Source organism: Dermacentor albipictus, chromosome 9 (genome assembly GCF_038994185.2).
Source record: "Dermacentor albipictus isolate Rhodes 1998 colony chromosome 9, USDA_Dalb.pri_finalv2, whole genome shotgun sequence".
Lineage (NCBI taxonomy): Eukaryota > Metazoa > Arthropoda > Arachnida > Ixodida > Ixodidae > Dermacentor > Dermacentor albipictus.
In genome coordinates, this window is record NC_091829.1 from 28,365,742 (window position 1) to 28,377,928 (window position 12,187).

The 12,187-nt window shown below is 46.7% G+C and overlaps 4 long non-coding RNA genes across 4 annotated transcripts; all 4 read left to right on the forward strand.

Annotated features, from left to right (window-relative positions):
• The first annotated feature begins 394 nt into the window (after positions 1 to 394).
• On the forward strand, positions 395 to 2,115 carry LOC135917984 (uncharacterized). Its single transcript, XR_010569490.1, has 4 exons — positions 395 to 496; positions 559 to 686; positions 1,002 to 1,918; positions 2,025 to 2,115. It is a non-coding gene; the product is annotated as an uncharacterized lncRNA (long non-coding RNA).
• A 513-nt stretch (positions 2,116 to 2,628) lies between these two features.
• LOC135917967 (uncharacterized) lies at positions 2,629 to 3,639 on the forward strand. Its single transcript, XR_010569480.2, has 3 exons — positions 2,629 to 2,744; positions 3,159 to 3,288; positions 3,509 to 3,639. It is a non-coding gene; the product is annotated as an uncharacterized lncRNA (long non-coding RNA).
• Positions 3,640 to 3,755: 116 nt separating this feature from the next.
• Positions 3,756 to 4,510, forward strand: LOC139049842 (uncharacterized). The gene is made up of 3 exons (XR_011508607.1): positions 3,756 to 3,856; positions 4,171 to 4,273; positions 4,387 to 4,510. It is a non-coding gene; the product is annotated as an uncharacterized lncRNA (long non-coding RNA).
• A 457-nt stretch (positions 4,511 to 4,967) lies between these two features.
• LOC135917985 (uncharacterized) lies at positions 4,968 to 6,694 on the forward strand. Its single transcript, XR_011508606.1, has 4 exons — positions 4,968 to 5,086; positions 5,402 to 6,317; positions 6,424 to 6,517; positions 6,611 to 6,694. It is a non-coding gene; the product is annotated as an uncharacterized lncRNA (long non-coding RNA).
• The last annotated feature ends 5,493 nt before the right edge of the window (positions 6,695 to 12,187 follow it).

Consider the following 12,187-nt stretch of genomic DNA (forward strand, 5'->3'; position numbering starts at 1 on the left):
CTCTATCCTTCTCTGAACGGTTGCACCGTGACTGTTTCGCGGTCGAGTGGGGCATTTGGGATTAGACTTCTCGAGATAACAGCTGTTGCCATCAGAATGCCTTGCTGCTGCTTCTGAGGTGAGCATTTAAAAAATATTTTGTGTTTACTAAGCTGTCATTTGTTTACATTTCGAGATCTGGTATCCGGAATTTGTTTTGACGGTTCGATTGTGATCAAAGAATAGCAATCGGGGAGTTCTGAACGTCTCTTTTGATGAAGGCGTGGTCGTGGCACTAAATCGACTTGCAGCTGCACTCAGATCAGGCGAACAACTTGAGTTCTTTTTCTTTTTACAGAAGTGGGCGTGGCCTTCTATATCTGCGAGTTCGACTGACACTTTACCCTTCTCTGATAGGTTCCAGGATGACCATTTCACAGTCCAGTGGAACCATTTAGTATCACATATCTCGAGGAAGGTGCTGTTGCCACAATAATGCCTTGCTGGGGCTTCTCAGGTGAGCCATCGTTTAAAAAATATTTAGGTTTTACTTAAGCTGTCCTTCATGTTTTATTTTAGATGATCTACCAGACGTTTGGGTGGATGGTTCCGTTGTGATAAGGGAATACACCAATCGTGGAGTGCAGAAGAGCTGTGTTGATGAAGATGTGGTATTGGCACCACATGTACTTGCAGCTGTGGCTCAGGTGAGGAAATACCTGTACCCACAATAATTTGATTTTAGCAAGCTTCTGGTGCCCTAGGCATTTGCGAATTTACTACGTGGAGAATAATTTTTGGTGGAACGCACTAGTATAGGCCTCGGTACGTTTGTTAGCATTGAATGGACAAGTTTTCAACTGTGGTAACGTTGCACTTTGGAGGACACTCAATGCACCACCTCCGTATATGGCAGGTGCTAGTTTGATGAACGCGTAGATTTGCTTTGCTGCTTTAATATGGATGTCTTTTTCTTTGTTTCTTTCGGCGCACCACTAAATATGTGCTCTCGAATTTTTCAGTGGCAACTGGAGGTGACTATGCAACTTCAAAGTGGAGAGTGACTGAACAGTACGGATAAAGAACGGGCTTCTAGCTTCCAGCTTCCAGCTTCGTAGCATCGCATCACAGAGTGAGTGTGCGAGGCTAACAGCCTCGTGGCGAGGGTGGAATGTGTCCAAGGAACCGCTTGAATACGCAATCTTAATTTTGATTGGCTGAAGCTTCATATGGTCAATAACTGAAAGCAGCTAAACATTCCATACCACAGTATCGACAGTGCACAGTAGGGCACAATTCGGCCTCAGGTTCCTTAGATCATAACCACTGGAGGTCTTGTCAGTGACGGAAACGTGAGGAGCTACGTTGCGTATTAGTTTCAGGTTTAGCGCACCTCGGGCAGAACTAGCATATAGGGTTTGCACCTTACGTTTGCGTTACGGACAGTGGCCTGTTCCGAATGCACTTGCAACCAAGTCCTTTTATCGTGTCAAGGAGTGCCCGCGCGCGAAAAGTGCTCTTGATCGATAAATTGACCCTAGTTGCAAAATGCATTCGGAATTCTCGCCCACCACATCTAGCAACTGCGAAGAAAGGACGTTGCCTACGGTCTGCGACACATCGCACTTCCGTTGCAGCAAAGGTACTGTGACTTACCATTTATGGACAAATGCTGTAATTATGAATAACGGATGGAATTTCGGCTCCTGGACTGTATACTCGGCTGCGATCTCGCTGGGATATGTCATCTGTGCTCAGTTTCTTAACAAGTATTTCGAGCCTTATATTTTTGCAGATTGGTGTCCTCATTCCAAACACAGTTCCAGTAAGGGCATCGCAGTGCTCTGCTGTTTTCGGACGTAACCCTTCATGGTCCGTGGCTATGCTTCGATCGTCGGTGACTCCTGCCAATTCCATTCTGTTGGCTGGCACTTCTCAGGTGATCTCATCAATGATCGTGTTTACTTTTCGATAAGGTGTTTGCTTTCCGAATTTTTGGCATTCGTCTCATCCTTGAATTTTGCATGTGTCAATGGTTGCTGCAGATTTCCCGAGAGCTCGGAACCAGAAAATGACCGACGACTGTGCACGGACCTGACGAAATATGTGAAAGCTTCGTCACCGTGCAGAGCAGAGTAGGTATGCAGGGCAATCCCTATTGTTGAGGTTCAGTGTTATCCAGAGCGCATAAGTTATACTGCTCACTCTATTTTCACTAAAATATATTCCTAGATGTATCCAGATGTACTTCCTGGACCGTGGAATCGTATGAAATATTCAGAAGGTATCATAGTACTGTCCAGCCTTGGAGTGTCGCAGTGGACTCTTGACGAAAGCAGTGGTGTTTCTACACATTTTCCTTCGGTGCTGCTTGGCAGGTAAACAATTTCTGTTAATTTAATTTCCATGGAGTAAGTTACTCTTGACCTTGAATATTTGCAGATTCGGTCTGAAGTATGCCGTTGCCAGGACTGCTCCACTATCACCATCGCAAGATACACTCGGGCATTGCGTTGATTCACTCGTGAAGAGGCTTTTACCACCATATTGCCTCGTTGCTTCTGCTAAGGTGAGAATCGTTAGTAATTGTTCTCAAGTTTCACTGAGCTGGGTTTTTCTTTTAAATATGTAGATCATCTACCTGGAGCTTGTGTTTGTCTGTATGGTTTCATCATGAACATGGAAGTTATCATTGGAGGAGTTAAGAAGTGTGTTGGTGATGAAGATGTTCCGTTGGACCCCACCGACCTACAGCTGCTGATCAGGTGAAAAACTTCGTTTTCTTTAATTCCGCTTTACAAAGCTACTTCCACCTCTAGATATCAGCAGATTCGGTATAAAGTATACGCTTTCTCGAATCGTACAGTGCTGCTCTCGTGAGGACAAAGTGCAATTTGCACTTTAGTTCCCCGCTGGTTATTCTACGATGAATATCTCTGGTAGGTTATTTTGCTTTTGCAGAGCTGTTTTGCTATATTTGTAGATCAACTACCGCAAGTTTGCTTTTTTGTTGTGATTTTCGTTTGGGCCGTGGAATATACGAGTGGTAGACTGTAAGAGAGCTTTGGCGATGATGACGTGGTAATCGCACACATTGACTTTCTGTCACTGCTGAAGTGAACAATTTGAGCTGCCTTATTTCCTTGTAATAAAGTTGGCATGCCTTTGCATGTCTGCAGGTTCCGCCTTGACTCTATCCTTCTCTGAACGGTTCCAGCGTGACTGTTTCGCGGTCGAGTGGGGCATTTGGGATTAGACTTCTCGAGATAACAGCTGTTGCCATCAGAATGCCTTGCTGCTGCTTCTCAGGTGAGCATTTAAAAATATTTCGGGTTTACTAAGCTCTCATTTGTTTATATTTCGAGATCTGCTATCCGAATATTGTCTTAACGGTTTGATCGGTATCAGGCAATATAGCAATCGGGTAGTTCTGAACGTCTCTTTTGATGAAGGCGTGGTCGTGGCACTAAACCGACTTGCAGCTGCACTCAGATCAGGCGAACAACTTGAGTTCTTTTTCTTTTTACAGAAGTGGGCGTGGCGTTCTATATCTGCAAGTTCGACTGGCACTTTACCCTTCTCTGAAAGGTTCCAGGATGACCATTTCACAGTCCAGTGGAACCATTTAGTATCACATATCTCGAGGAAGGTGCTGTTGCCACAAAAATGCCTCGCTGGGGCTTCTCAGGTGAGCCATCGTTTCAAAAATATTTCGCTTTTACTTGAGCTGTCCTTCTTGCTTACTTGTAGATGGGCTATCAGCGTTTGTGTGGATGGTTCCATTGTGATAAGGGAATACACCAATCGTGGAGTGCAGAAGATCTGTGTTGATGAAGATGTGGTGTTGGCACCACATGTACTTGCAGCTGTGGCTCAGGTGAGCAAATACCTTTACCCACAATAATTTGATTTTAGGAAGCTTCCGGTGCCCATGGCACTTGCGAATTTACTACGTGGAGAATACTTTTCTGTGGAACGCACCAGTATAGGCCGCGTTTCGTTCGTAGCATTGAATGGACAAGTTTTCAACTGTGGGAACGTTGCACCTTTAAGGAGACTCAATGCACCACCTTCGTATATGGCAGGTGCTAGTTTGATGAACGCGTACATTTGCTTTGCTGCTTTAATATGGATGTCTTTTTCTTTGTTTCTTTCGGCGTACCACTAAATATGTGCTCTCGAATTTTTCAGGGGCAACTGGAGGTGACTGGGCAACTTTAAAGTGGAGAATGACTGAACGATGCGGATAAAGAACGGGCTTCCAGCTTCCAGCTTCGTAGCATCCCATCGCAGAGTAAGTGTGCGAGGCTAATAGCCTCACATTGACTTGCTGTTAGTGCTGAAGTGAACAATTTGAGTTTCCTTATTTCCCTTAAATAAAATTGGCATGCCTTTGGATATCTGCAGGTTCCGCCTTGACTCTATCCTTCTCTGAACGGTTCCAGCGTGACTGTTCCGCGGTCGAGTGGGGCATTTGGGATTAGACTTGTCGAGATAACAGCTGTTGCCATCAGAATGCCTTGCTGCTGCTTCTCAGGTGAGCATTTAAAAAATATTTTGTGTTTACTAAGCTGTCATTTGTTTACATTTCGAGATATGGTATCCGGAATTTGTTTTGACGGTTCGATTGTGATCAAAGAATATAGCAATCGGGGAGTTCTGAACGTCTCTTTTGATGAAGGCGTGGTCGTGGCACTAAATTGACTTGCAGCTGCACTCAGATCAGGCGAACAACTTGAGTTCTTTTTCTTTTTACAGAAGTGGGCGTGGCGTTCTATATCTGCAAGTTCGATTGGCACTTTACCCTTCTCTGAAAGGTTCCAGGATGACCATTTCACAGTCCAGTGGAACCATTTAGTATCACATATCTCGAGGAAGGTGCTGTTGCCACAATAATGCCTTGCTGGGGCTTCTCAGGTGAGCCATGGTTTCAAAAATATTTCGCTTTTACTTGAGCTGTCCTTCTTGCTTACATGTAGATGGGCTACCAGACGTTTGTGTGGATGGTTCCATTGTGATAAGGGAATACACCAATCGTGGAGTGCAGAAGAGCTGTGTTGATGAAGGTGTGGTGTTGGCACCACATGTACTTGCAGCTGTGGCTCAGGTGAGCAAATACCTGTACCCACAATAATTTGATTTTAGGAAGCTTCTGGTGCCCTACGCATTTGCGAATTTACTACGCGGAGAATAATTTTTGGTAGAACGCACTAGTATAGGCCTCGGTTCGTTCGTTAGCATTGAATGGACAAGTTTTCAACTGTGGTAACGTAGCACTTTGGAGGAGACCCAATGCACGACCTCCGTATATGGCAGGTGCTAGTTTGATGAACGCGTACATTTGCTTTGCTGCTTTAATATGGATGTCTTTTTCTTTGTTTCTTTCGGCGCACCACTAAATATGTGCTCTCGAATTTTTCAGTGGCAACTGGAGGTGACTATGCAACTTCAAAGTGGGGAGTGACTGAACAGTACGGATAAAGAACGGGCTTCTAGCTTCCAGCTTCCAGCTTCGTAGCATCGCATCACAGAGTGAGTTTGCGAGGCTAACAGCCTCGTGGCGAGGGTGGAATGTGTCCAAGGAACCGCTTGAATACGCAATCTTAATTTTGATTGGCTGAAGCTTCATATGGTCAATAACTGAAAGCAGCTAAACATTCCATACCACAGTATCGACAGTGCACAGTAGGGCACAATTCGGCTCTGGTTCCTTAGATCATAACCACTGGAGGTCTTGTCAGTGACGGAAACGTGAGGAGCTACGTTGCGTATTAGTTTCAGGTTGAGCGCACCTCGGGCAGAACTAGCAGATAGGGTTTGCACCTTACGTTTGCGTTACGGACAGTGGCCTGTTCCGAATGCACTTGCAACCAAGTCCTTTTATCGTGTCAAGGAGTGCCCGCGCGCGAAAAGTGCTCTTGATCGATAAATTGACCCTAGTTGCAAAATGCATTCGGAATTCTCGCCCACCACATTTTGCAACCGCGAAGAAAGGACGTTGCCTACGGTCTGCGACACATCGCACTTCCGTTGCAGCAAAGGTACTGTGACTTACCATTTATGGACAAATGCTGTAATTATGAATAACGACGGGAATTTCGGCTCCTGGACTGTATACTCGGCTGCGATCTCGCTGGGATATGTCATTTGTGCTCAGTTTCTTAACAAGTATTTCGAGCCTTATATTTTTGCAGATTGGTGTCCTCATTCCAAACACAGTTCCAGTAAGGGCATCGCAGTGCTCTGCTGTTTTCGGACGTAACCCTTCATGGTCCGTGGCTATGCTTCGATCGTCGGTGACTCCTGCCAATTCCATTCTGTTGGCTGGCACTTCTCAGGTGATCTCATCAATGATCGTGTTTACTTTTCGATAAGGTGTTTGCTTTCCGAATTTTTGGCATTCGTCTCATCCTTGAATTTTGCATGTGTCAATGGTTGCTGCAGATTTCCCGAGAGCTCGGAACCAGAAAATGACCGACGACTGTGCACGGACCTGACGAAATATGTGAAAGCTTCGTCACCGTGCAGAGCAGAGTAGGTATGCAGGGCAATCCCTATTCTTGAGGTTCAGTGTTATCCAGAGCGCATAAGTTATACTGCTCACTCTATTTTCACTAAAATATATTCCTAGATGTATCCAGATGTACTTCCTGGACCATGGAATCGTATGAAATATTCAGAAGGTATCATAGTACTGTCCAGCCTTGGAGTGTCGCAGTGGACTCTTGACGAAAGCAGTGGTGTTGCTACACATTTTCCTTCGGTGCTGCTTGACAGGTAAACAATTTCTGTTAATTTAATTTCCATGGAGTAAGTTACTCTTGATCTTGAATATTTGCAGATTCGGTCTGAAGTATGCCGTTGCCAGGACGGCTCCACTATGACCATCGCAAGACACACTCGGGAATTGCGTTGATTCACTCGTGAAGAGGCTTTTACCACCATATTGCCTCGTTGCTTCTGCTAAGGTGAGAATCGTTAGTAATTGTTCTCAAGTTTCACTGAGCTGGGTTTTTCTTTTAAATATGTAGATCATCTACCTGGAGCTTGTGTTTGTCTGTATGGTTTCATCATGAACATGGAAGTTATCATTGGAGGAGTTAAGAAGTGAGCATTGAAGTGTGTGAATGTTTAGATGGGGCAGTGGAGCGCTTGAAATGAAAACTTGCGATTGTCCGTTTGTTCGCTTACTTGTTTAGTCGTTCGCTCTGTTATAACTTCACAAAGGCCATGTCTCGCAAATGTTATTTCGGAGTGAGTGCAACCGCCGTCAAAGCATGCACATTTAAATAAGTGATGGTGCAACTTGGTTGCCGTTAGGTGCGTCACAATAGCTAACGCGCGATGAAATGTTGCTCGTGAGCAGACACTAACCTGAACGTCTAAGGATTATTCACTCAGCGTAAGCTCACTATGCTCTTGTTTGAGCCTGAGTGATACCATGTTACCGCGTTCCCGCTTCGCGAACGAACGAACGAACGAACGAACGAACGAACGAACGAACGAACGAACGAACGAACGAACGAACGAACGAACGAACGAACGAACGAACGAACGAACGAACGAACGCATGCTAAAAAAGTGACTTCATTTTCTATGGTCGTAGACTCCCGACTAGATAACCGACAGCAAGTATTTCTGGCGACCTTAAGGCATGAGGGACACAGTAGCACCAGCGCCTATCCCGAGTCTTTGCTCGTCCTCAGAAGACTGGCAAGCATGCACGAAGGCTGGAACGCAGGCGGCAATGTAGCTTGTAATGCTCTATCGAATCTTCAGAGCAGTGATTGTTCTTGCCCTCAGCCAGGCTTTATACGTCATCGCTGATACGCGTCGCAAATTCATCTGGTGATGACGGTGCGGATCATTTAGGTTTCTGAGGGCAAAGAATGGAGGCCGGGATGTTAACGTTCGATCGTAAATCTGTTATTCAGAACCATTTACATCTTGCAACAAGCGCTTGACAAATATTGCGCACCGATGTAGCTTACGCGATACACTCAGAGTCGCCATGGGACGGTGTCAGTGCTCGTTTAGACACTTTAAATTATAGTTATCAAATTAAAAAAAAACTAAAACTGCTGCATTCACCGAATTTGTATTACCTTCCGCATATAAATTCTACGATGTACCAGAAGTTGCTTGGAGCTAGAAAGCCTACGCGAACGCTTAAAGAGCATCGCATTGCTATGCCGTCACTCGCTCTGCGAAAGGCCGTCTGCTACGCTCAAGCGGTGTAGGCGGCGCCACGGTCGAGGAGGAGCATGGAAGAGAGGAGGAACGAGAAGGAGCGCAGGCGGAGAAGGAGAGTGTTTCTAATATACGAAGTTTGAGGGGCTTTAGTCCAGAGTCACTTCGCCAACAAACATGGGTTTGTGAATCCAAAATAGAGCACAGTTTGACAGTCCGCCGAGCATTGCATCAATTTCAAGAGTCACGTTTGTCATTGAAGAGCGGAGCATAATGAGTAGTATTTGTCCAGTTACGCAGGTTTGCGTCGAAGAGGTTCACTCAAAGGCGGTACACACCCATTGTCGCATACTACCGGACCCATGTTGGTCGGACAGTTGATTTGGTACTCATTTCTCTGAGTGCAGTAGCCCGACGCTCCACCCATTAGACCGCGGACTACCCTATGACTCAAGGATGGCGAATCGGGCGAGTTGGAACTTATGATAGCAGGGCGGGGCAAAACGAAGAGACAGAAATATACATAAAGTTAAAAGAAGACGGGACAAGCGCGTTTTTTTCTTCTCCTTCCTCTTGCCGGGAGCTTCTATCGTGGGCCAGGCACCCAAGCTGCCCTAAGGACGGTTTGAGAAAAAGAAACATAGATATATATCTATGTATAAATCTAGATATATCATAGATCTACCTAAACATAGATGCTGTAGCTGTGTTAACGACACGCCATTGGTGGTCTAGAAACCTTTTGAAAGGACTATCTGAGAATTTCCGTAAACATTCTTCCTATGCTCAAATGAGCTCGTAGTCATTATTAGAAATACACGTATTCCGTTAACGAGGACGATATTAATGTTTAGGATCATTAAAAAAAATTAGACATTGCGCTCGAAACTGGTCAGTGACCAGGTGTAGTCGTAACGCCGCGATATCCGTACACTCGACCTCCATTACGAGCGTCTGCTCTTTCTTATCTGCACGTATTGACCCGCAGCCCTTAAGCAAAACAGGTTAGGAAAGTGCCCTTTGCTGAGCCGTGCGTCTCTACCAGCGTGTACTTCCTTACGACAGCCCTTTGATAGAGAGTCCGGGCACTCCACCGTGCCGTCGGAGCATCAAACGCTGCGTACTTCAAGCGTTTCTGTAGTGTGTACATACTTTACTATGTTCCACTGAGCTACCCTCTTCAATTTGCTATCAGCGATACGGTGCGACATGTGTTGCTCTGTTGATGAACTGCCTTGACGAGTGCCGTCTCCGGCAGCCCTTCCAGACGAAGTGTGCGTCGCGGCTGGTACCCAGAGGGCGCTCCTTCTCTCGTGTGTGTACATAAAGCGCATCGTAAGTCGCGTACATTGAGGCCACCAGACAGCAAACCTAGCGGCCTTATTTTTCTGTTACGCCTCTTCTCTGGCGTTCATCTTTGGTGGTGAGTATTTCTTGCCTTACAGTGCGTTATTATGGAGGGGTGGTAGAGACGTATGCGGCATTTGACGTTGATAGAAAGCGCTTCATATACACGCCGTGGGGGCGGGCGGGGGCGACGGTTCAGTGGCTGTATATATGGCGTTCTGCTGTCGAGCAAGAGCTCGAGGGTTTCGACTCCAGGTTCCCTCGGCGTCATTTCGATGGGGACGAAACGCGGAAACGGTCGTGTTCCTACATTAATTTCAGTACAGGGGAAAGGAACCTGGGTGGCCAAAGTTATGCGCCGTACCCCTCCACCATAAGGCGTCTATCGTAATGCAGTGTGAGATATCGTGTTGTAAAACCCACGTAATAAATAAGCGCACTTTGGATCGTTCGTCTGTGTTAGTGACGCTACATAGCAGCCAGATGCGCAGAGCATAAATAGATGACCGTTTGTAGTACACGCCAGTTGGAAGTAGCGCCAACCCTGTCGTATGTGTTCCTTCGTCTTCGTCTTTAGTGCTTTTTCGTGAAAACTGACTACTGTTGCGACGCCTGTTTCCCGAACCTCGACCGGCGTTACTATTGGGTAGCGTCGCGCTGCCGGGAGGCTGCAGGCGTCCGGTAGACCACGGCGACCGGGCAGGGACGAGACGATTTCTAGTGCGAAACTTGCGCGCTTTATTCAGCGGCCTGTGAAGGGCATAGAACAACAGAATGAATGAATTGAAAAAAGCACACTGCGGGACCCCTTAAATAGGCCCACTAAAATAGTAGGCGGGATCTTGCTCACGTCAACGGCACGTGACATGCCCTGAGTCCCCGTCGTTGTTTTGTGGCTGCTCTTTCTCTTCTGGGCGATGTTGCACGGGCTTGCCTCCTCTGGCGGCAACCCGCGTAGACTGGTCGGGGATGGACGGCTGATCCTTTCTCCAGACTCGGACACATGGCGGAAAGTGCTCCCCCTTTGTCGCACAGTCCGCGGGTCGCACAAACACAAAGGGGTTTGTCATCACTGCGGGGCGTCTGCCAGGCCGGCAACCGCTGGTTTTATGCGAAGCATATTACGAGGGCTCAACCCAGCTCCTCAGGCGCGGCGGTGACCATGAAATCACGTGACACCGTGACGTCACGACAGAGGAGAAGTGGCTTTGGCTCAACTCTTGCAAGACGGGCTGGGTGGGAATCGAACCAGGGTCTCCGGAGTGTGGGACGGAGACGCTACCACTGAGCCACGAGTACAACGCTTCAAAGCGGTACAAAAGCGCCTCTAGTGAATGCGGTGTTGCCTTAGAAACGCGCTGTTTCTAAGGCGTGCGTCTCTTGCTCAGGCGCACATTTCGTTGCCGCGCCGAACGCTGCTTTGCTCGACGCTCACCGCGTCCAATGCGGGGCGCGTAGTCGCTGCCCTGTAGCCCATTGTCTTACACCCCTTGGCGGGTCGACGGGAACGCTGTCGCGTTCCACTCTTGAAGGCGAAGAAGTAATGCATGAGTTGTTTCTTCGTCTAGCCGAACCAAATATAGCCAAGCAACAGCAGTTCACCAGGCTAAACAGTGGTTCAACAACTAAAATAAAGGCTAGTATGCTTCGCATCCTGGGCTTAACCTTACCTAAGCCACAGCCATTTTTTTTTTCTGTAACCGCTTTCTCTGTCTTGCTCGGGAAGTTGGGGTATCTGCGGTTAGACAAATGCAGTACAGTTGCCTGTTCAGCACGTTATTGAATTTGTTCGTGTAGTTGAAAACTTGGTGACAGGGTAATCTAGAAATACTGCAGGCAGGTTTCCATTTGCTGATTTTCCAGCTTGTTTTTGATCGTTTCTGTAGTGGCAGCATCAGTGAAGAAGAATGCTGATCCAATGCACTTGTTATAATTTGTTTGAAGCGAAGATGTGTAATAAATGCTACACAACGGAAATGCGCGCAATTGTTTAATTTCATTCCATGAAACCAGTATGTTCACGCAATGTTTATGCAAAGCCTTCACCTACAAGCTCTACACCTTCCAGAAGCTATACTGAAATGCAAACATCAAATCAGGCGCGCCACACGCACGCACACACACGCACACACACGCACGCACACACACGCACACACACGCACGCACACGCGCGCGCGCGCGCACACAATAGGTGTCTGAGCTTACGTGTGTTTCAAGTGAATGTGCCAGCGAACGGACTTGTATAAACCCTCTGTGCTGCATGACGTCCTAAAATTTGCTCATTATAATCGTTTCGTTTTTTAATTCTTCATTTCATGTGTACCACTGGGTGTGAGCGAGAACTTGGAATATCCTGCAGGATGGACGCTTGACCCTGTGGCGTGAGAGGTACAGATTCCCTAATGTATCTAGGCATGTCTCTAGCCATATATAAAGAAATTAACAGCCATAACGACTATCTCGATCTTTCTGATTCCCTTAACACGCTAGCCGAGTGGTGCTCCTAGCGGCAAATGTCTATTAACGTCAATAAATCAGTGGCAATGACAGTAACAAGAAAAAAGCAACCCTCCCATTTCACCTATATCGTTAATAGCACGCCTCTTTCCATGGTTGAGCAACAGAAATATTTAGGAATAACGCTGACATCAAACCTCAATTTGGTAAAACA